This window comes from Asparagus officinalis, chromosome 7, assembly GCF_001876935.1.
Source record: "Asparagus officinalis chromosome 7, Aspof.V1, whole genome shotgun sequence".
Classification (NCBI taxonomy): Eukaryota; Viridiplantae; Streptophyta; class Magnoliopsida; order Asparagales; family Asparagaceae; genus Asparagus; species Asparagus officinalis.
In genome coordinates, this window is record NC_033800.1 from 99172576 (window position 1) to 99194075 (window position 21500).

The window sequence follows — 21500 nt, forward strand, 5'->3', positions numbered from 1 at the left end:
GGAAGCTAGCGACTCATGATCGGATTTTAAACTAACATACTTGCTTTTAAGATCAATAAAATTATTATGCAATTTAGTATAAGCATGCATTAACTTTTCAAATGCACAAGCGAGTTCATTAATGGATATATCACTATCAGATTCCGAATAGCTTACCACACAAGGGTTATTCCCTAGTGGACGTGTGCATGATGCTCCACTATCACTTGAAGTCGATTCCGTCACAAAGCTTCGAATCTCCTCCAAGTCTCCTTGATGTTCTTCAAAAAGTTTCCATATAGTATAAGTACTATCAAAATGAGCAAGTTTGTTAGAAATACCTTGTTCAAAAGCATTATGCAAGAATTCTAACACTAACTTGTTCATTGTAAACATCTTTTTATCATGTTTCCTCCACTTGGATTTTTCCAATGTGGACACAATATAAGCACAATCAATAACTTTCCATAAATTGATATTTCTAGATTCAACAAATATTTTAAATCTAGAGCACCATTAAGTATAAGGAAAATTTCTATATTTTGGAGTAATATTTGGATCATAGCCTAAACAAAATGCATCATCCATATTCATGATATTTTATCATGTTTCCTCCACTTGGATTTTTCCAATGTGGACACAATATAAGCACAATCAATAACTTTCCATAAATTGATATTTCTAGATTCAACAAATATTTTAAATCTAGAGCACCATTAAGTATAAGGAAAATTTCTATATTTTGGAGTAATATTTGGATCATAGCCTAAACAAAATGCATCATCCATATTCATGATATATATATATATATATATATGCAAGTAAGACAAATACAATCAAAACTAGATTAGCACAAAAGATAACTTAGATCTTTAACTCAAGGCGGTTAAGTCACAAATCAAAGAGTATCAAGATCTGATACCAATTGAAAGCACCCTAGAGGGGGGTGAATAGGATTTATGCTAATCTAATCTGATTTTATGTTAATTAAAAACTTATTAACAATTATCCTAGCAAATATGATATGCAACAAGATATATATGCAAGGATATAAAACTAATAGCAATATAAACATGCAACAAAGGCGATATGAAAATATGTACGAATAAATGCGCCAATGCCAAACTCAAACACAAGGAAATAATCATGGAGTTCGGTCCTTCCAACCTACGTCTCCGCTCCTGACTCCCGGGGAGAATCCACTACACAACCGGGTTTTTAACACTCACCTGAATAACGTTTACACCTCACACTCGGTTTTCTAGCTCACTGAAACTTTACAATCAACACTCTTACAATCACACTCTACACACTCTAAGTGTTGGTCTCTAGTCTGTATCTCCCTCAAGTGCTCAGATTTACAACCTCTCCCTAGGCTTTACAACCGACGCTACCCCTCTTAAGATGACTCTGTCTCTCACTACACACTCCTCTCGGTGTACAAGTGTATTACAAAGTGTAACTTATAAATTAACGCTCAATAATAAATGATTGTTCTCTAAACAAGGTGATAACTCAATTAAGCTCAACTCAATGTTACAATCTCACAATCCTAAATATACTATGTATGAAAATACTAAAAACTCAAGTGGGTGTGTGTAACAATGAGATTAAAAATTAAAACTAAACTCAAATATGAAATCTATCTTAAGAGCAATGATAATCAAATAAGTATATTAATATAAAGCTAGAGTTTGAGTTTAGAAAACTTCTCCAATGAATAACAAGAGAGAGAGAGTGTGTGTAAAACCATGTAATTTTGAATGATTGTGAAATATAATAATAAAAATATTATATCATGATAAATAATGTTTATTGATGTTTGAGTATGCTAGAAATTGATTTGAGATCAATTCGATACATATATATATGAATATATGAGTGCAAATGTACAAAACATGCACGAGAAAAATCTAGGAAAAATAATCAGTTATGAGTTTATAGATTTTACATAATGATGTACTTCGAATCTGAGAAAACTCAAAATACTAAATTTGTAGGTCTTTTCAATATCTTTCTAATAAATTTTATATCACCTCATTCTGAGATTGAACGTGAAAGTTATGTCCAAAATAGCAAAGGTCATTTTCCTAGTCAGATTAGGATTCCTGGTTCGGGTCAAACGGGTTTAGTTCGGGTTTGCATATATATAAACACATGTTTTTACAAAAATTAACATTCTTACATCAGAGTTTAAAACCCTAGTAGCCCCTCTTCCTCTCTCCGAATCCTTAGCCCTAAAGTTGAGAATTTTGAGAGCTTTGTGAAGCAAATATCAACACGAGGGCGAGATCATCAACGTGTAGCAAGGGGAAAACGGCTTGGTTACACTTCTTTTTGGTTGCTGGTTATTTCAGAGGCTTAGAATGACGTCTAAGGCAAGATTATCTTCATCCAAACCCTTCCCCATAGTTAAATAACTAGTTAGATGTTTAATATGATGTTGAATATGTGTTTTCATGCTTGAATCTTAACATGATGTGATAAAATTTAAATTTTTGATATTAAAACATAAACCAATGCTAGATTAGTAATTTTTTTTCTTGCTATTTATGATAGTATCATAATCATGATCATTAGGTTTTTTTTCATAATTTCATTTATAAATGAGAAATTTAAGAGATGTACTAAATAAATATTTTCTGCAGAAAATTACAGCAATTATATCATGTTTAACTGAGATTTTGAAATAGAAAATAAACTCCAAATTTAACCAACATAGTTCCAAATGAACGATATATGTATCTAGTTTCTAAAACAGAAGACTAATCTTAAAAATTATTTGTATAGAGAAAGATATGATCTTTTTACTAACAACATATCCTGTAGAAAAATGGCTGCACATATATAATGTTTAACTAGAGATTTAGGAGAACAAATGAACTCTAAACTGAACTAAACTTATGTCATTTGAAAGATGTGTGAATCTAGTTTTCAAAACAGAAAACCAATTGTAAAAATAGTTTTCCTAGAGAAAGATATGATTGTTTTACTAATAGATGTCACGTCTGTTTTTCCTGCTCGTTTTGTGGAGTTGTGTTGCGCCGTTTTGAGGTGCGTTCGCGGAGTTTTGAGCCGCTTGATGTTATACATATAGCCATGAATATGTTATGTTATACATTTAATAATTCCAAGGGGATTATGATAAATTTTGATTTGATCATATTTGAATTAGATATAGTTCATATATATATTGGATGTCGTTGATGAGCACAGCTTAGTACTATATGGGATAGTGCGTCGACACACAAGATATACATAGTTTATACATGAGGTAACTATCATTGATGATCATAGCTCACTATTATATGGGATAGTGCATCGACATGCCAGAGGTACAAAGATTTATATGAGGTGGATATTGTTGATGAGCTCAGTTCAGTACTACATGAGGTAGTGCGTCGATATTCCACACGTACAGACCATTGATTCGGATTTTAGGAGTCTTGATCAAGCCGTCCGTCCCGCACTAGGGTGCGATGAGGCTCGTGAGACGTATTTCTAGGATGCCTATTTGGTAGTCCGTCCTGCCCTCATGTTATGTACTGAGATAGCGATGAAACTAATGAACCGTGTACACAGTTCAGGATACCTATAGGGTAGTCCGTCGTACTGATACAATTACTTGATAGCCTAAGTATGGCAGATGTCAATTATGAATACGACCTATTATTGAACTATATAACTGAGATACGTTACTTTTGAAAGTATACAAAATTATGTGTTGGTATTTTATTCTATCTCTCTAGTGATTGTGGAAGATATTATAAATACGATGTGTTGATATCTTATTTCTTTTACTATATTTTTACTTCTCAGTTGGGATTAATGATTAGAGATTCATAATTTGAGGCTTATGGTATATACATGAGGGTTTCCTTGTTTGGATTATTTCGCTCGACGTACCAGTCTCGTGTTATGGATTTCTAATTATTGGTTTCATTAGATTGTCTTTTCTTAGTTCAATATTAATGTTTAGATATCTACAATTTGAGACTTATGGTATATACATGAGAGTTTCCTTGTTTGGATTATTTCGCTCGACGTACTACGTCTCGTGTTGTAGATTTCTAAATGTTAATCCTACTTAGATACGAGGAAAAAGAATCTAGGTAGACTATACTTAATAGATAGAGCCTTCACTCCATCTAGTAGCCCTTTCCCTGGGGGCGGATGGAGGTAATCTTGCAGTAATGCTCTGATGCTCTTATTGTTATTCTTTTTCTTTTAAATTATTTTTTAGATAGTTCGGAGTTTCGGAGAGCCCCAGGGTGATGGAGTTCTGGCATAGTCGTCGTTGCGTATTTTTACTTGTAGAGACTCCACTGTAGTTTTGAGTTTTATCCAGACATTAGAGTTTCATATTCATATTGTAAAGATAGTGTGCCTTAGTGCGATTTTTAGTTGATTCATGTTGAGATATTTTCATTATTCAGATATCAGATATATTATAGTTGAGACATAATTCTTTTTATTTATGAGATATCTCTTCTATATCATGTCTATTACATTTATTCCCTTTATTTTGCCTGTTTGTACCTACACTTCTATTTGGTTCTACTAGAGGATATTATTATAATTAGCGAAACATGTTTATGCACGGTGTGGGTGCATGGCAGGTTTGATATCTCTGGTTTCACCTTGGACTGCAGCCTTGTGTGAACCCAGGGGCGTCACAGTTGGTATCAGAGCTCTAGTTCCAGTATCCTTGGGATCATCCTGTGTCGAGTCATGAAGCTAGTATAGAGTTTCTTAAGATTCATGTATAGAGTCCGCTAGGAATTTCTAGAATGAGTGAGGACGATATATACGTATATCTCTAAAATTACAAAAAAAATTATGACTATCATACTTTGATTGAAAAGTAAATGCATGAATGATAAGTGATATGATTTTTTGCTATTGGTATATGTTATGTTATTTATGATTGAGACCTCACTTACTGTGTTAAATAAGCTCTCCTCTTGGTATTATAAACATTAGAACGAGGACGTGGTCGAGGTAAAGTTTATACCCGGAGAGCTGGGCAAGCAGAGCCCGAGCCGCAGTAGGCCCCAAAGTATCTGATCGACTTGGTAATACCAATTACAGAAGCAGAGACTAGCAACACTCGAGGAGTGAGTAACAAACTAAATTTTACTCTCTGAAGTTCCACCACCAGTTATACCAGCTGTACCTATTGAAGAGGTAATACCGAAGGCCTCACCATCGCCACATCCAGCTATTAATAGAGTCGCGGAATAGGAAGTTTGGCTCGGTAAGATTAAGGAAGATATTACAAGTTGGGAGCACAAAAATTTTAGGGCACATCGGATTCAGTTACAACCTATAAATGGAGGAAATATGTGGGAAATACTTTTAGATTTACTTAACGTTGAGTCAGTGCAGAAGCAGAGGCTGACAGCTTTTAGCCTGAAGGGTGATGCAGAAGGATGGTATAGGCTTCAGTTCACTCCGGATCATCAGATGACCCTCACCTGGGAGGATTTCGTGTATTTCTTCGACGAGCAGTTCCACGGCACGGGCCGGGGAAGAGCTAGAGTTGTCTAAGCTAGAGCAGGGAGATATGTCTGTGGCTGACTATGAGAGCCGATTTATGAGTCTTCTACGTTTCCCGGGCATGTGGCAGTCAAGAGAGCGCCAGGCGGAAATGTTTCTTATGGTACTTCGCCCAAGTCTTCGCCGTTACCTAGTTTCCAGAAGATTCTGTTCAGTCCGAGAGGTAGCAGATGCAGCTATATCGCAAGAGACAGAGACTGCGATGTTTCAGAAGAACAAGGAGGGCAACAACAAGTCTGGACAGCAGAATGACAAGGGCAAGGGCAAGAGACTTTTTGCCAGACTAGGAGGACCCTAACAGCGGGGTAAGGACTTTCATCACCATCAGCAGGGCAAGTTCAAGAAGGGAGCACAACATGACTCGAGAGCACCACCGCAGCGCAAGATTCAGGGTGCATGCTATAACTACAACAAGATAGGGCATAAGGCCAAGGACTATCGCAGTGCGCCAGGCGGAGGCCAGCAGGGCAGAGGCTAGGGCTAGCAGCAGAATCGAGGATACGGTCAACAGCAGAACCGTGGACAGGGTCAACATCAGCAGGGCCACGGTTACGGCCATCAGCCGTAGCAGAGGATTGAGGCACCGCCAGCTGTTCCTAGGATTGAGGGTCCAATAGGTCAGATTCACGCGGTTCAGGAGATCCCCAAGGGACAGATAGTCCCGTATACTCCACCATCGACAGTTCAGCAGTCGCCAGCCACTGGCAGAGTTTATGCAGTCATACCACGTGATCATGGTGCGATCAGAGTTATAGTAGAAGGTACTTTCTTAGTAAACTCTTTTCCAGCTCGGATCTTGTTCGATTCCGGAGCTTCCCATTCTTTTATATCTCATGTCTTCATGGATAGGATCCAGTTAGTCGCACATCATTTAGATATTCCGTTGTCCGTCTCTACTCCCTTAGGAGAGGTATCTCTATTAGAGAACGTCTGTAGGAGATGTGTCATCAGCTTAGATGAGTCCGAGTTTATCATAGATTTGATCGTCTTGCGGATGTCGGATTTCGACGTCATTCTCGGTATGGATTGGTTATTATCCTACCATGTTAGTATTGACTGTTTTGCGAAAACAGTCAGTTTGCGAGCGTCCGATGGGTCTGAGTTGATCGTAGAGGCCTCACAGGGCAACCAATTTGCGGAATCATTTCTGGCCTATATCGAGGAGGTGATGCTGAGAGATCGAAGTGCTGATTTGTGCGAGACTAGGGTTGTCTCGGATTTTCTAGATGTCTTTCAGGACATACCGGGGCTACCTCCTGTGAGAGAGGTTGAGTTCTGCATCGAGTTGCAGCCAGGCACAGCACCGATATCTCGAGCTCCCTATCGCATGGCACCTGCTAAGATGAGGGAGCTACAGACTTAGCTGGACGAGTAATTGTCTCAGGGTTTTATTCACCGGAGTCATTCTCTATGGGGAGCGCCGGTCCTTTTCGTGAAGAAGAAGGACGGCAGTATGCGTCTTTGTATAGATTATCGGGAGTTGAACAAGGTCACTATCCGAAATAGGTATCCATTACCGAGGATTGATGACTTATTCGACCAGCTTCAGGGAGCGCATCACTTCTCAAAGATTGATCTTCGTTCTGGCTATCATCAGTTGTGGGTTCGGGAGATGGATATTCTTATGACCGCCTTTCTGACTCGTTATGGGTCCTTTGAATTTCTTATCATACCATTTGGGCTAACCAATGCACCTGCGGTATTCATGGATTTAATGAATCGGGTTTTCCATCCATACTTGGACCAGTTCGTGATAGTATTCAACGACGACATTCTAATCTATTCGAGGTCGGAGGCAGAGCACGAGCAGCACCTTCAATTAGCATTGCAGACTTTACGGGAGCACCAGCTATATGCCAAATTCAGCAAGTGTGAGTTTTGGCTATCCGATGTCAGATTTTTGGGCCACGTCATCAGCAGAGGGGGCATTGCAGTGGATCCAACTAAGGTTACGGCAGTACTTGATTAAGAGCCACTGACGACAGTTACCGAGATCCGTAGCTTTTTGGGTTTGACTGGCTATTACAGAAAGTTCATTCAGGACTTCTCAAAAATAGCTACACCACTTACATGCCTTACAAAAAAGGGTGTACCTTTTGTTTAGAGTACGGAGTGTCAGGAGGCTTTTGAGACTTTGAAGACTAAGTTGACTACAGCGACAGTTTTTGACCATTCCTAGCAGTGATAAGACCTTCATAGTCTACACAGATGCATCGTTAGCGGGTCTAGGATGTGTTTTGATGCATGAACAAAACTATCCCACACATGACTTGGATCTAGCAGCAGTGGTCTTCGCATTGAAGATATGAAGACACTACCTGTATGGGGTATAGTTTGAGCTATTCATAGATTATCAGAGCTTAAAGTACCTCTTCTCTCAGAAGGAACTAAATCAAAGACAGCGATGATAGGTTGAGTTCATTAAGGATTATGAGTTCACGATTCAGTATCACCCGGGGAAGGCGAATGTCGTAGCAGACGCGTTGAGTAGGAAGCGTCGTCACAGGATTGCAGCTCTTTGATGTTCGTTATATCGAGATCTCCACACACTTAGCTGGTTCGACTTTAGACTGGAGATTAGCGGAAGCAGCACATTTTTGGAAGCTTTATCCGTACAACCATCTTGGAGTGACAGAGTGGTCAGAACTCAGTTAGACGACTCTTGGATTCAAGCCCGAAAGGGGGAGATTTCCAAAGAGCCAAAGAGTGATTGGACCGTTGGAGCAGATGGAGGATTTTGGATGAAGGGCTGATTAGTAATGCCAGCTAATGCTCAGCTGAAGAAGGATTTATTCGACAAAGCGCATCGTACCAGGTATACAGTGCATCCAGGTACAACGAAGATGTACAAGGATCTGAAGAGACATTTTTGGTGGAACGGCATGCGTAGAGAGATTGCAGAATATGTAGCTAAGTGCTTTACCTGCCAGCAAGTGAAGGTAGAACATCAGAGATCGGTAGGAACCCTACAGCCTTTACCCATTCCGGAGTGGAAGTGGACAGATATTTCTATGGACTTCTTTGTAGGATTGCCGAGATCGAAGAAGGGGAATGATTCAGTTTGGGTGGTAGTAGATCGGTTGACAAAGTCAGCACATTTCATACCAGTAAAGACGACATACACGGCAGAGACGTATGCACGGATATTTATTCAGGAGATCGTGAGATTACATGGAGTCCCAAAGACGATTGTGTCAGATCGAGGCTCGGTTTCACTTCATATTTTTGGAGAAGCTTCCAGAACTCTTTCGGCAACAGATTATCTTATTCTAGTGTGTTTCACCCGCAGAGAGTGAACCAAATATTAGAGGACATGTTACGAGCATGTGTTATTGATTTTCAGGGTAACTGGGAGGACCACATCCCATTAATCGAATTCGCTTATAATAATAGCTACCAAGCGACTATTGGGATGGCACCGTATGAAGCATTGTACGAGAGGCCTTGTAGATCACCTATTTGTTGGGCAAAACCAGAGGATAGCCTATTGCTTGGACCGGAGCTTGTGAGGCAAACTACGGAGAAGGTAGCAGTCATTCGAGAGCGCATCCTTACAGCGCAGAGTCGTTAGAAGAGTTATGCAGATCATAGGCGATGACCGTTAGAGTTCTAAGTTGGGGACTATGTGTTATTGAAATTATTACCAATGAAGGGAGTTCAGCATTTTGGCAGACGAGGAAAACTTGTCCCGAGGTATATTAGAACATTCCTGATTATTGAGCACATTGGAGCTGTTTCATATCGGCTAGACCTACCAGCATCTATGTCGAGCATACACGATGTTTTTCATGTTTCGATGCTTAAGAAGCACCTACGCGACGAGGAGGAGCAGTGAGTATTAGACGCACCAGAGATCGAGATTCAGGAGGATCTAACTACTATTGAAATTTCTATATGTATTCTTGCCAAGGAGGACAAGAAGTTGAGAAACAAGGTGATACCTTTAGTTAAAGTTCAGTGGAATCGGAGAGGAGCTGAGGAGGCTTCTTGGGAACGCGAAGAGGATATACGTCACGACTATCCACACCTATTTGAGTAGGTAAATTAAATTTAATATGACTTGTTTATGATTTGTGGCTACCTGGTAAGATTGGGGTTCCTTTGCAGAGCTATTGCAGCATTACTATCATAGTATAAAGGTACTTGATCTTTAATAGTGGGAATAACTTTCAGCTCTGAAAGGAACTTCCTCATCCAGACAGGTTCTTTGGCTACATAATTTGCTGCAATGTATTCGGCTTACATAGTAGAGTCTATTTGTGTCTTGTTTGGAACTTTTCCAACTGACAGCCTCTCTATTGAGGGTAAAAACATATCCTAAAACAGATTTACTATCATCGATATCGCTCTGAAAGCTAGAGTCGGAAAAAGCCTCTATTTGGAGGTCACTTTTACTATATATCAAAAATAACCCTTTAGTCCTTTTTAGGTACTTAAGTATATTTTGACCGCTTTCCAGTGCTCTTCTCCATAATTAGATTGGTATCTACTTACCAAACTAACTAAATAAGCGATATCCGGTCTAGTACATAACATGACCTACATGATCGATCCTACTGCCGAGGCATAAGGAATTAGACTCATGTGTTTTCTCTCTTCATTAGTCTGGGGAGACATCTTTTTAGAGATGGAGATTCCAGGAGATGTAGGTACAAAACCTTTCTTGGAATTTTTCATGCTAAACCGCTTTAGCACTTTACCAATGTATCTAGATTAGGATAATCCTAATATCAGTTTAGATCTGAATACCCAGTATACAGAATGCTTCACCCAAATCTTTCATAAAAAATCTTTTTGATAGCCAAATTTTAACCGCTTGTAATGAAGGTATGTCATTACCGATTAAGAGTATATCTTCTACATACAAAATTAGAAATGATACTATACTCCCAATTATTCTTTTATACACACATGGTTCATCTGGATTTTTGATGAAACTAAACTCTTTGATAACATCATCAAAACAGATGTTCCATCTCCGCGATGTTTGCTTCAGTCCATAAATGGCTTTAAGCAACCTACATGCTTTACCACTGCTCCCACTGACTACAAATCCCTCTACTTGAGACATATATATGCACTCTTCTAAATCATCATTTAGAAATACAGTTTTGACGTCCATTTGCCAAATATCGTAGTTATAGTGAGCAGCTATAGTAAGTAGAATCAGAATAGACTTTTGCATAGCCACTAGAGAAAAGGTTTCATCGTAGTCCAAACCAGGTTTTTAACGAAAACCTTTAGCTACCAGTCTAGCTTTAAAAGTCTCTACTTTCCCATCTACACCCAAATTTTTCTTAAACAACCATTTGCAACCTATGGGTATCACCCCTTTAGGAGCATTGTCTAAGATCCATACTTTGTTAGTGTACATAGAGTCTATTTCGGATTTCATTGCATCATGCCAAGCAACAGAGTCCCTACTTTGAGAGGCTTACTGATAACTTAAAGGTTCGTCATCATCTATGACGTGATCTAACATGCTACATTCAACGAGATAATCATATTATCTCTTAGGTGCATGAGATCTCCTTGGATATCTGCAGAGTGGTTGAGATTTTTCTAGTACAACTGAATTTTTTGGTTCTACTAAATTATCAGTATTGATTTGTATCTCTAAAATTTCTTTCAGTTCTACCATGCTCCCACTAATTTCTTTTTTAAGAAATTCCTTCTCCAAGAAGGTAGCATACCGAGAAACAATTATCTTTTGTTCATTAATGTGATAGAATTGATATCCATGGGAATTCCTTGGATATCCTACAAATTTTCATAATACTGAGCGTGCCTCTAACTTTTTAGGATCTTTCTTTTTTACATAAGCATGACATCCCCAAATTTTAATATAATTAAGATATGGTTTCATCCCATACTATATCTCATATGGAGGTTTAGGCACTGTTTTAGTAGGAACCATATTCAGTAAGTGTGATGTTGTTTCCAACGCATAGTCCCATAATGAAAAAAGTAACTCAGCATTACTCATCATGGTATGTACTATATCTAATAGGGTACGATTCGTCCTTTATGATACGTCGTTAAGTTGTGGTGTAAAGAGTGGAGTAAACTGAGGGAGAATCTAATTCTCTTTTAAAAATAAGAATTCTGAGCTTAATTATTCGCCTCCTTGATCCGATCGAAGAATTTTAACTTTCTTGCTCATTTGGTATTCTACTTTATTTTTATACTCGATAAATTTCTTAAATGCTTCAGACTTGTGTTTCATCAAAAGCACATGTCCAAATCTTGAATAATCATCAGTAAAAGTAATAAAGTAGGAGTAGCCATCTCTGGCCACTGTAGACATAAGACCACATACATCACTATGTATCAGTCCTAAGAGTTTTGTAACTCTTGCTCCAGTTTCCGTAAATGGAGTCTTGGTCATTTTTCCTTTAAGACAAGACTTGCAAGTATCATAAGACTCAAAGTCAAATGGATCTAAATATCCATGCTTATGTAGCTCGGCAAGTCTTTCTTTATTTTCGTGACCAAGTCTACAATGCCATAAAAGAACGTCATTCATAACTGATTACTTTCTTTAATTTATTAGTGTGATGAGTATTCAGAATTGTGTTTTGATTAAAAATATAGATGTCATTACATAATGTTCCATAAGCAATCAACTTTTGATTATATATGATATTCATAACATTGTTCTCCAACTTGAATATATATCCATCTTTATCTAATAAAGATATGGATATTATATTACACATCATAGTTGGTACAAAATAGCAGATATTCAAAATTAAAATGTTTTCATTTGGTAAAGCTAGATGAAAATCCCCAACTACAACTGCTGTAACTATTGCACCATTACCAACTTGTAAGGTCATCTCTCCAGCACCAAGCTTTCTATAACTTCTCAGCCCTTATAACAAATTATAGATGTGATATCCTGATCTGGTATCTAATACCCAAGATGTAGGATTTATAGAAAAACAATTCTGAGTAACCAACACATCTGAAGATGAAGCAACAACTTGCTTCTTCTTGTTGAGTGAGGCTAGGAATTCAGGATAGTTCCTTTTCCAGTGTCCTGACTTATGATAACGGAAGCATTCTGCAGTCGTCATTTTTGCCTTCCTTTGTCCTTCTTGATAGCCTTCTTAACATCTTTCTTTGCTTTAGTAGTTTTTTTCATTCCCTTTTTCTTGGCAACCAGTTTGCTAGAAGTGGAAGAAGATTTCACTATAAACAAGGCTAGTGTTTGTCCCTTTTTCATATAACTTTCCTCTTGTCTTAATAAATTAAGAAGGGTAGAAAGAGTGGGCTCCAGATCCATCATCAATAACTATAATATGAATCAGGAGTAGGCTAGTGTCAAGGACTGCAGAACGATGTCTGTATTATCTGCATCTAGGTCTGCGTTCAAAAGTTCAAGCTCATTGCCATAGGCGATCATTTTGAGGATGTGGTCCCCAACAGAAGATCCCACAATCATTTTCATCTGAAACAAATTCCTAGACATCGCGTACTTTATTTGTCATGGTTGCTCGCCATACAGTTCTTATGCATTACGAAATATGGATCTGACAACCATATTCTCATATTATCTCTGATGGACCAAATCCATAGAGGTGAATGTGAGGCATTGAGTAAGTGAACAATCTCTCTCCCACTTTATGCGGATTTCATTGTCCGTTATAGTGGGTTCTGGGCCTAGAACGGGTTCCGGCATTGTTAGAACATATGCTACTTTGTCATAAGTTAGGGCAATTTTAACATTCCTCAACCAATCTTTGTAGTTAGGATCGATTAACTTGTTTTACTCTAGTATGAGTTTTAAGCCAGACATAATGACCTGAAAGAGAGAGAGAAAAATATTTTAGCAGATGTTCAATACATAAAATAGATTTGGTTTATTTTTATCTAAGTTATGTCTCCCACTATTTTTCGAGTCCCTCAAAACCTTTATAAGAGGTAATCGGAAAACAACCCCTTGTTTTCAAGTGGGATCAAGATCCAATTATCATTGAATATATCAACCTTGATGATGGCCAACAAATCGATATACTCAATAATTGGTAGACAATTTTTGTTTTTATATCCTTTCAATTCTTGATATGACTTTGCCCCTAGTCTTTTATGACCTTGACGATGACCAACAAATCATAAAATGCTAGTTAAGTTTGGACCCATTATTTCTTAACCGGCTTAAATTTAACTTATGCATACTCTTAACGAAGGCCAACAAAGTTGCATAACCAACTTAAGCTATCCTTATATCTTATATACAGATGAATACTACTTAGCCATAGAATAGTTATGCCTTAATGTATGCCAACAAACATAGTATTTATAAGCTTAATAGTATTCAACTAAAATGATGGAGAGCTACTGACGATTTCATAAATCTTTTACCATAATCAAACTTGATATAGTTTAAAGATGCTCTATATTTATACTTATAACAATTAAACTAGCCAGGTAAGTACAAGATTGGTGGGAGGGTTCCGGGATATTCACTGGAAATATTCATCGGACCTTAATTAAGTAACCACCGCTCTTTAAAACTATAGCACGAAAGATTGGGCATCACCATGAGCTAGGGGTGTGCAACGGTCGGTTCGGTTCAGTTTTTACCAAAATTTGAACAACCGAACCGAACCGTCTATAATTCAAAACCGAACCGAACTGTTGCAAGTCAGTTTGGTTTGTTCGGTTCGGTTTGTTCAGTTCTAACTTTATCAAACTTCTTATCAAACAACAAACTATATTAAAGAAAAAAAAAGATATCAACAAAGTAGGAGATTATGAAGCATTAAACACTGATATATGATATTGTTTTCAACCCATAATGATTCAGAAAATGAGTTTAGGGTTTGAGTCTTTGACTCTTTGGGGACGGGTCAGGTAGGGTTTAAGATCAGAATGGGTAGTATTGCACTATATTCGGTCGGTTCGGGTCGGTTCGGGTTAAAAAATTTTCAAACCGACTCGAATCGCCCTACTCATAAAACCGATTTTTTCGGGTCGGTTCGGGTCGGGTCGGTCGGTTTTTTTGGTTTGGACCGAACCATGCTCAGCCCTACCATGAGCTATATCTCATAATTACTTTCCTTAACACTAGTTAAAAGTTTGTTCTAAATAAATTTCTTTTAACTACTTTAGGTTTATTTATCTTTCACACTAACGTTATGTTAATGTTGGTCTCACCACTCTATGGTCAATAAACTCTTATTGTCATGTCTCACAAAGTTTTAAAAATGAGTTTTAATAATAAAAACTATTCTCTAGTGAGATAGAGATATAAACTTTATAGAATATAACACCCAATTGTATTGATATTTATAATTGTAGCACAACCAACATATCAACATATATAAAAGTAATATAGAATGGTAGTGGACAACTAAAGGAATAAAATACAACTACACTAATTATATTTTGGCAAGCAATTTGCAACTCCTTACATTGCTAGCTCCCTTGCAAATCCTGTATTATTACATTCACATATACATAGGACGTGCAAGCCCCATTTATAATGGAAAAACAATCTCGTAGAACAAGTAATAATATTGCATTGAATGTAAAATAAAAGCTATAAATGAAATAACTAAACTAAATAAGTATACCCCCCCCCACCCGAACAAGGGTCTATATCCATAGGCGTAGCCCATGATCGATGAGCAAGTGCCTAAACCCATAGGCGTAGCCCATGCTCGAGGAGGAAAGAGACTGTAAATAATATTATATTTCTAGCTATATTACATCAATACAATAAATGCAAGAGAATCGTTGTCCACTACCATCCATAAACATAACATCCACGCAAGATGATATAAAGCATATAACTTAATCAACATTAATAAATATGCATCTATCTAATTATGCAACAAATTGGAAACTAGACAACATAAAGATTATCCTAACTCAAACAGGACTATCATACTTCTAACATACAACTACACTAGTTGTAAATAAGTGTTTTGTTATTTATACAAGTATTTTTACTCCTAAAAACTTATGAACCAAAAAATTATATTTTTGAATCAACAACTAGTATAACTTATTACAAAACAACTTGAATAAATGAACTAGTTTCATTAAAATATTTTTTAATTAAACTAGTAATTAGAAGCAAGTACAAAGTCCTCTATGAGTTAGATATGCATGTAAAGATTTAATTAGATGGAACCATGGCTCTGATACCATGTTGGAAATTTGTGCTAATTACATGCAAAATATGTAACAGAAGAATGTATGTATAATAATATTTAGCATGTAGAGAGCATGAAATACAAGCTAGGACCATGCTAATTAAATCTAACATGATCCCTATAATAATAGAGCAACCAAGAGCTTTGAATGCTTACTTTTGTAGCGTGGTTTGATGGTAGATCGAACAACCCCTAGCTCATTCTTATTGTTGTTGTAAACCTCCTTGTAGTGGATCTCCAAGTTTTCAAGTGAGCTTGATAAAATCAGAGTCTTCTTGAGACACAATGCAAGATATCTAACCCAGGGGTACTTTAAAATTCTACTACTTCCTCTTACTCAAAGATTGCTAGAGTTTAGTAAGAGGTAGAGCTCTCTTTTATTCTCTTATGGAAAAAAACCACTTAGCCAATTTTTCATTAACCTTTTCATAAGAGAGAGAGAGAGAGAGAGAGAGAGAGCTCATATATATAGAGTGAGATATGTCATGATTCATCTCATGACTCATGCCATGAGTCATCTAAATGTAATGATTCCTTTTATGAGTCATGCGATGACTCATGTCATGAGTCATGCAAAGAGTCATGAAGAACCAAAACTATATGCTAAAATCATGTTTCCAAACTATACCACCTTAATGACTCATCTCATGACTCATTAATCAAGGTATAATGAAGTGTGTATTTCATAAATAAAATGACCACATCAATACGGTGTTCCATAAATATGGTATTTTGTAATTTTCTAATCATTAACTAATAAGTCATCATATGACCAAAAAAATCAATGAGTTGACCAAAAGTTAACTGTTGACCAAAAAGTCAACCAGTTGACTAAAAATTAATTTTATGGGAAAAATACTAGAGTTCATTTCTTAAGCACATAGTATTCTGATTTTACCGATACATATAACCGTTTATGTGTATTCGGTGAAAATCATATATGCGTATTGATCATACACATAACTCTATAAATTGTATTTTATAGGATTCAAGTACGTGCTTGGTATGATTCTTGGGTCCAACTTAAGACTCGGCAGTAGATCATATCCACAAGTACAACAGTGGTGCTAGCTACATATGAAGACTATCCGGGTATAAGTTATGATAAATATCTGCAAGATGCTTACATAATTTTATCAGGACCACTCAGTGATAATATTGTAAAGTCCGGTCTCTTCGTCAAACTCTGTCAAACTATAGAGCCTAGGGTATGGAAAACTGTCAAACCCTAATAGCTCGATTAGTATGTGTTGATATTAAACTCATAACCTTTAAGATTAAACTGACACTCAATTTATCTTATTTACCTTGGCCAAGGATTTCTAGGCTATAGTTATATCAAACAATCTTATGACATCAACCTCCTATACTGGAAGAGACGAATCCCATCTTGGCATCTTAATATCTACTTATGTCTCGGAATGCACCCAACAAAAACCGTTATGCACAACTCAATGAGAATTGTGGTTAGGTAAAAGTTTAAGTACACATATACTGACTTGTACGATATTGCACTCATACCTCAGGTCAAGAGATTACTTTTTACTATATCACTTGAGAACTTCTATTTAACAGTTAAGTATAAGTACCAACTAGACATTTCTCGGTGAGTCGTTCAGTCAACTCATTCACTAATGAGTCATCTGTATACTATATCTTGATGTCTCACATCAATGATCTAAGAGATTGATCATCATCCAACCAAAGGAGAAATAGAGTATACACTAGTCTTCCCAAAGTGATGATGTCTCATTTTTACACTTCATGGACTAGGAATATTTTAGAATATATGTTAGTGACAAATCAGAGCTCTTCATTATGATCATATCTGAAATGTCTGATAGTCTAGTATCATTCTAAGGACTTTATTTGTATTAAAATATTAGATAAATCTAACCAAAATGGCATACTATCATTTTAAACAATGATGTTATATTCATAAGGTCCTGTTATAATATACAATTATTGCCTATACGGCACCTATATCTAACATTATTATCTCAGGGTTTTATTCACCAAAGTCGTTCTCCGTGGGGAGCGTCGGTCCTTTTCATGAAGAAGAAGGATGGTGACATGCGCCTATGTATAGATTATCACAAAGTTAAACAACATCACCATCCGGAACAGGTATCCACTATTGAGGATTGATGACTTGTTCGACCAGTTGCAGGAAGCGTAGTGTTTCTTAAAGATAGATCTTCATTTCGGCTATCATCAGTTACGGGTCTGGGAGATGGATATTCCTAAGACCACCTTTCTGACTCGGTATGAGTCTTTCAAATTTTTGGTTATGCCATTTGGGTTGACCAATGCACCAGTAGTATTCATGGATTTGATGAATGGGTTTTCCGTCCTTATTTGGACAAGTTCGTGATCGTATTCATTGACGACATCCTTATCTATTCAAGATTGGAGGTAGAGCAAGAGCAGCATCTTCATTTAGCATTACAGACTTTGTGGGAGCATCAATTGTACGCCAAGTTTAGTAAATTCGAGTTTTGGCTATCCGAGGTTAAGTTTTTAGGCCACGTCATTAGAAGAGAGGGCATAACAATAGATTCTATTAAGGTAGAGGCGGTACTAGATTGGGAGCTGCCAAAGACCATTTCATAGATTCGCAGATCTTGGGCTTGGCCGGCTATTATAGAAAGTTCATTCAGGACTTCTTGAAGATTGTGATGCCACTTATATGCCTTACGAAGAAGGGTGTACAGTTTGTTTGAGCCACGGAGTGTCAGAAAGCCTTTGAGACCTTGAAGGCTAAGTTAACTAGAGCGTCGGTATTGATCATTCTGAGTAGTGTCAGGACCATTATAGTCTATACAGATGTGTCATTATCAGGTCTAGGAGGTGTTTTGATGCAGACCCAGAGAGTAGTAGCATACATATCACAACAGTTGAGGACACATAAGTAGAATTATCCCACGCATAATTTGGAGCTGGCAGCAGTGGTCTTTGCATTGAAGACATGGAGATATTATCTGTATGGGGTGCAGTTCAAGCTTTCCACAGATCATCAAAGTTTGAAGTACCTCTTCTCTCAGAAAAAGCTAAATCAGAGACAACGAAGATAGGTTGAGTTTATCAAAGATTATGAATTCGTGATTCAGTGCCATTCGAGAAAGACTAATGTTGTAGCAAATGCATTGAGCAGGAAGCGTCGACATCGGATTGCGGCTTTGAGGTGCTCGTTATATCGAGATCTTCACACCCTTAGCCAGTTTGATTTTAGACTGGAGATCGACGGGAGCAGCGCATTTCTAGGAGCATTATCCATGTAGCCATCTTTGAGTGATAGAGTGGTTAGAGCTCAGCTAGAGGACTCTTGGATTCAAACCCAAAAGGTGGAGATTTCCAAGGAACCAAAGGCTGATTGGACCGTTAGAGCATATGGAGGACTTCGGATGAATGGCTGATTGGTGATGCCTAGTGATCCACAGCTAAAGAAAGACTTATTCAACGAGGTGCATCGTACAAGGTACACAGTGCATCCAGTCACAAAAAAAATGTACAAAGACCTGAAGAGATATTTTTGGTAGAGCAGCATGCGTAGGGAGATGGCAGAGTATGTGCCTAAGTGCTTTACCTGCCAACAAGTAAAGATAGAATATTAGAGACCGATATGAACCCTACAGCATTTATCCATTCTAGAGTAGAAGTGGGCAGATATTTCTATGGACTTTATTATAGGATTGTCGAGATCAAAGAAGTGGAATGATTCAATTTAAGTGATAGTGGATAGATTGATGAAGTCAGCATATTTTATACCAGTGAAGACGACTTACACAACGGAGACTTATGTGAGGATATTCATCCAGGAGATAGTAAGATTACATAGAGTTCCAGAGACGATTGTATCAGACCGAGGCTCGGTTTTCACTTCACATATCTGGAGGAGCTTCCAGGATTCCTTCGGTAGTCAGTTGTCGTATTCGAGTGTCTTCAACCCGCAGACAGATGGACAAATGGAGAGGGTCGACCAGGTGCTGGAGGATATGTTGCAGGCGTGTATCTTAGATTTCTAGGGCAGTTGGGAGGACCCTATCCCATTGATTGAATTCTCTTATAACAATAATTACCAGGTGATAATTGGTATGGCACCGTATGAGGTATTGTACGGGAGGCCTTGTAGATCGCTTATTTGCTGGGCAGAACTAGAGGATAGCCTATTGCTTAAACCACAGTTAGGGAGACAGACCACATAGAAAGTAGCAATAATACGGGAGCGCATACTCACAGCGCATAGTCATCAGATAGGTTATGCAGATCAGAGACGACGACCGCTAGAGTTCTAGGTTAGGGACTATGTCTTATTGAAGGTGTCAACAATGAAGGGAGTATAGCGATTTGGTAGGCGGGGGAAACTTGCCCCGAGGTATATTGGTCCGTTCAGGATATTGGAGTGCATTGGAGTTGTTTTGTATCGGTTAGATCTTCCAGCATCAATATCGAGTATACACGATGCCTTTCATGTTTCGATGCTTAAGAAGCATCTACGTGACGAGGAGCAGCAATGAGCGCTAGACGAGCCAGAGGTTGAAATTCATGATGATTTGATTACTATTGAAATCCATGTATGTATTTTTGCCAAGGAGGACAAGAGACTTAGAAACAAAACGATACCTTTAGTTTAAGTTCAATGGAATCGGAAAGAAGCTGAGGAAGTTTCTTGGGGGTGCGATGAGGATATGCATCACGACGACTTGCACCTACTTGATCAAGTAAATTGTTTGGATATGATTTGCCTATGTTTATGATTATCTATATGCTCATATCTATACTTAACGCTAGAATGGTGATATTAGCACTTAGCTCCTAATTATTCAAAATGCATGGTATATATATTGGGGGTTCCCTGTTTGGATTTTTCACCCGATGTACTTGTTCCGCTTAGTTAGGGGTTAAGTGGGAGTATTTGCATTCTAGACTGTTAAGTATAGAAATTGAGGAGGATTCTTAGGAGCACGAGGAGGATATACATCATGACTTTCCACACCTGTTTGAGCAGGTAAATTAATTGATTGATTATGATTTACTCTTGTTTATGATTTGTTTATATGCTCATATCTATACTTAACACTAAAATGATAATATTAACACTTAGCTCCTAATTATTTAGAACACATGGTATATATATGAGGGGGTTCCTTGTTTGGATTTTTCACCTGACATACTTGTTCCACTTAGTTAGTGGTTAAGTGGGAGTATTTATATTCTAGACTGTTAAGTATAGATATCAAGAAGGATTCTTGGGAGTGCTGAGATGTTATGCATCACGACTACCCATATCTATTAGAGCAGGTGGATTGATTGATTTGATTTGGTATATTATCTATATGATTAGATTTACATTTAATGCTAGAATAGGGATATTGACACTTAGTTCTTAATCATTCGGAACACATGGTATATATATGGGGGGTTCCTTGTTTGGATTTTTCGTCTGACGTACTAATTCCGTTTAGTTAGGGATTGAGTGAGAATATTGGCATTCTAGATTGTTAAATGTAGATACTAATATGTTTCATATCGGGGGATTAATGGTACTAGATATGTACGGGAGGCTTTTCTTATCTAGATTATCCCCTCTTAGTGCTTTTATCATATTATTAATCCCTAAGATACGCTTGCGGAATTTCGGGGACAAAATTCTTTTAAGGGGGGAAGAATATAAAATCCCCTGAATATTATGTGATAAATAATAATAAATATGTTATATGGTGATAAATAATATATTTTGATGTTTGAGTATGCTAGGAATTGATTTGAGATCAATTCAATGTAGTGATAAATAAT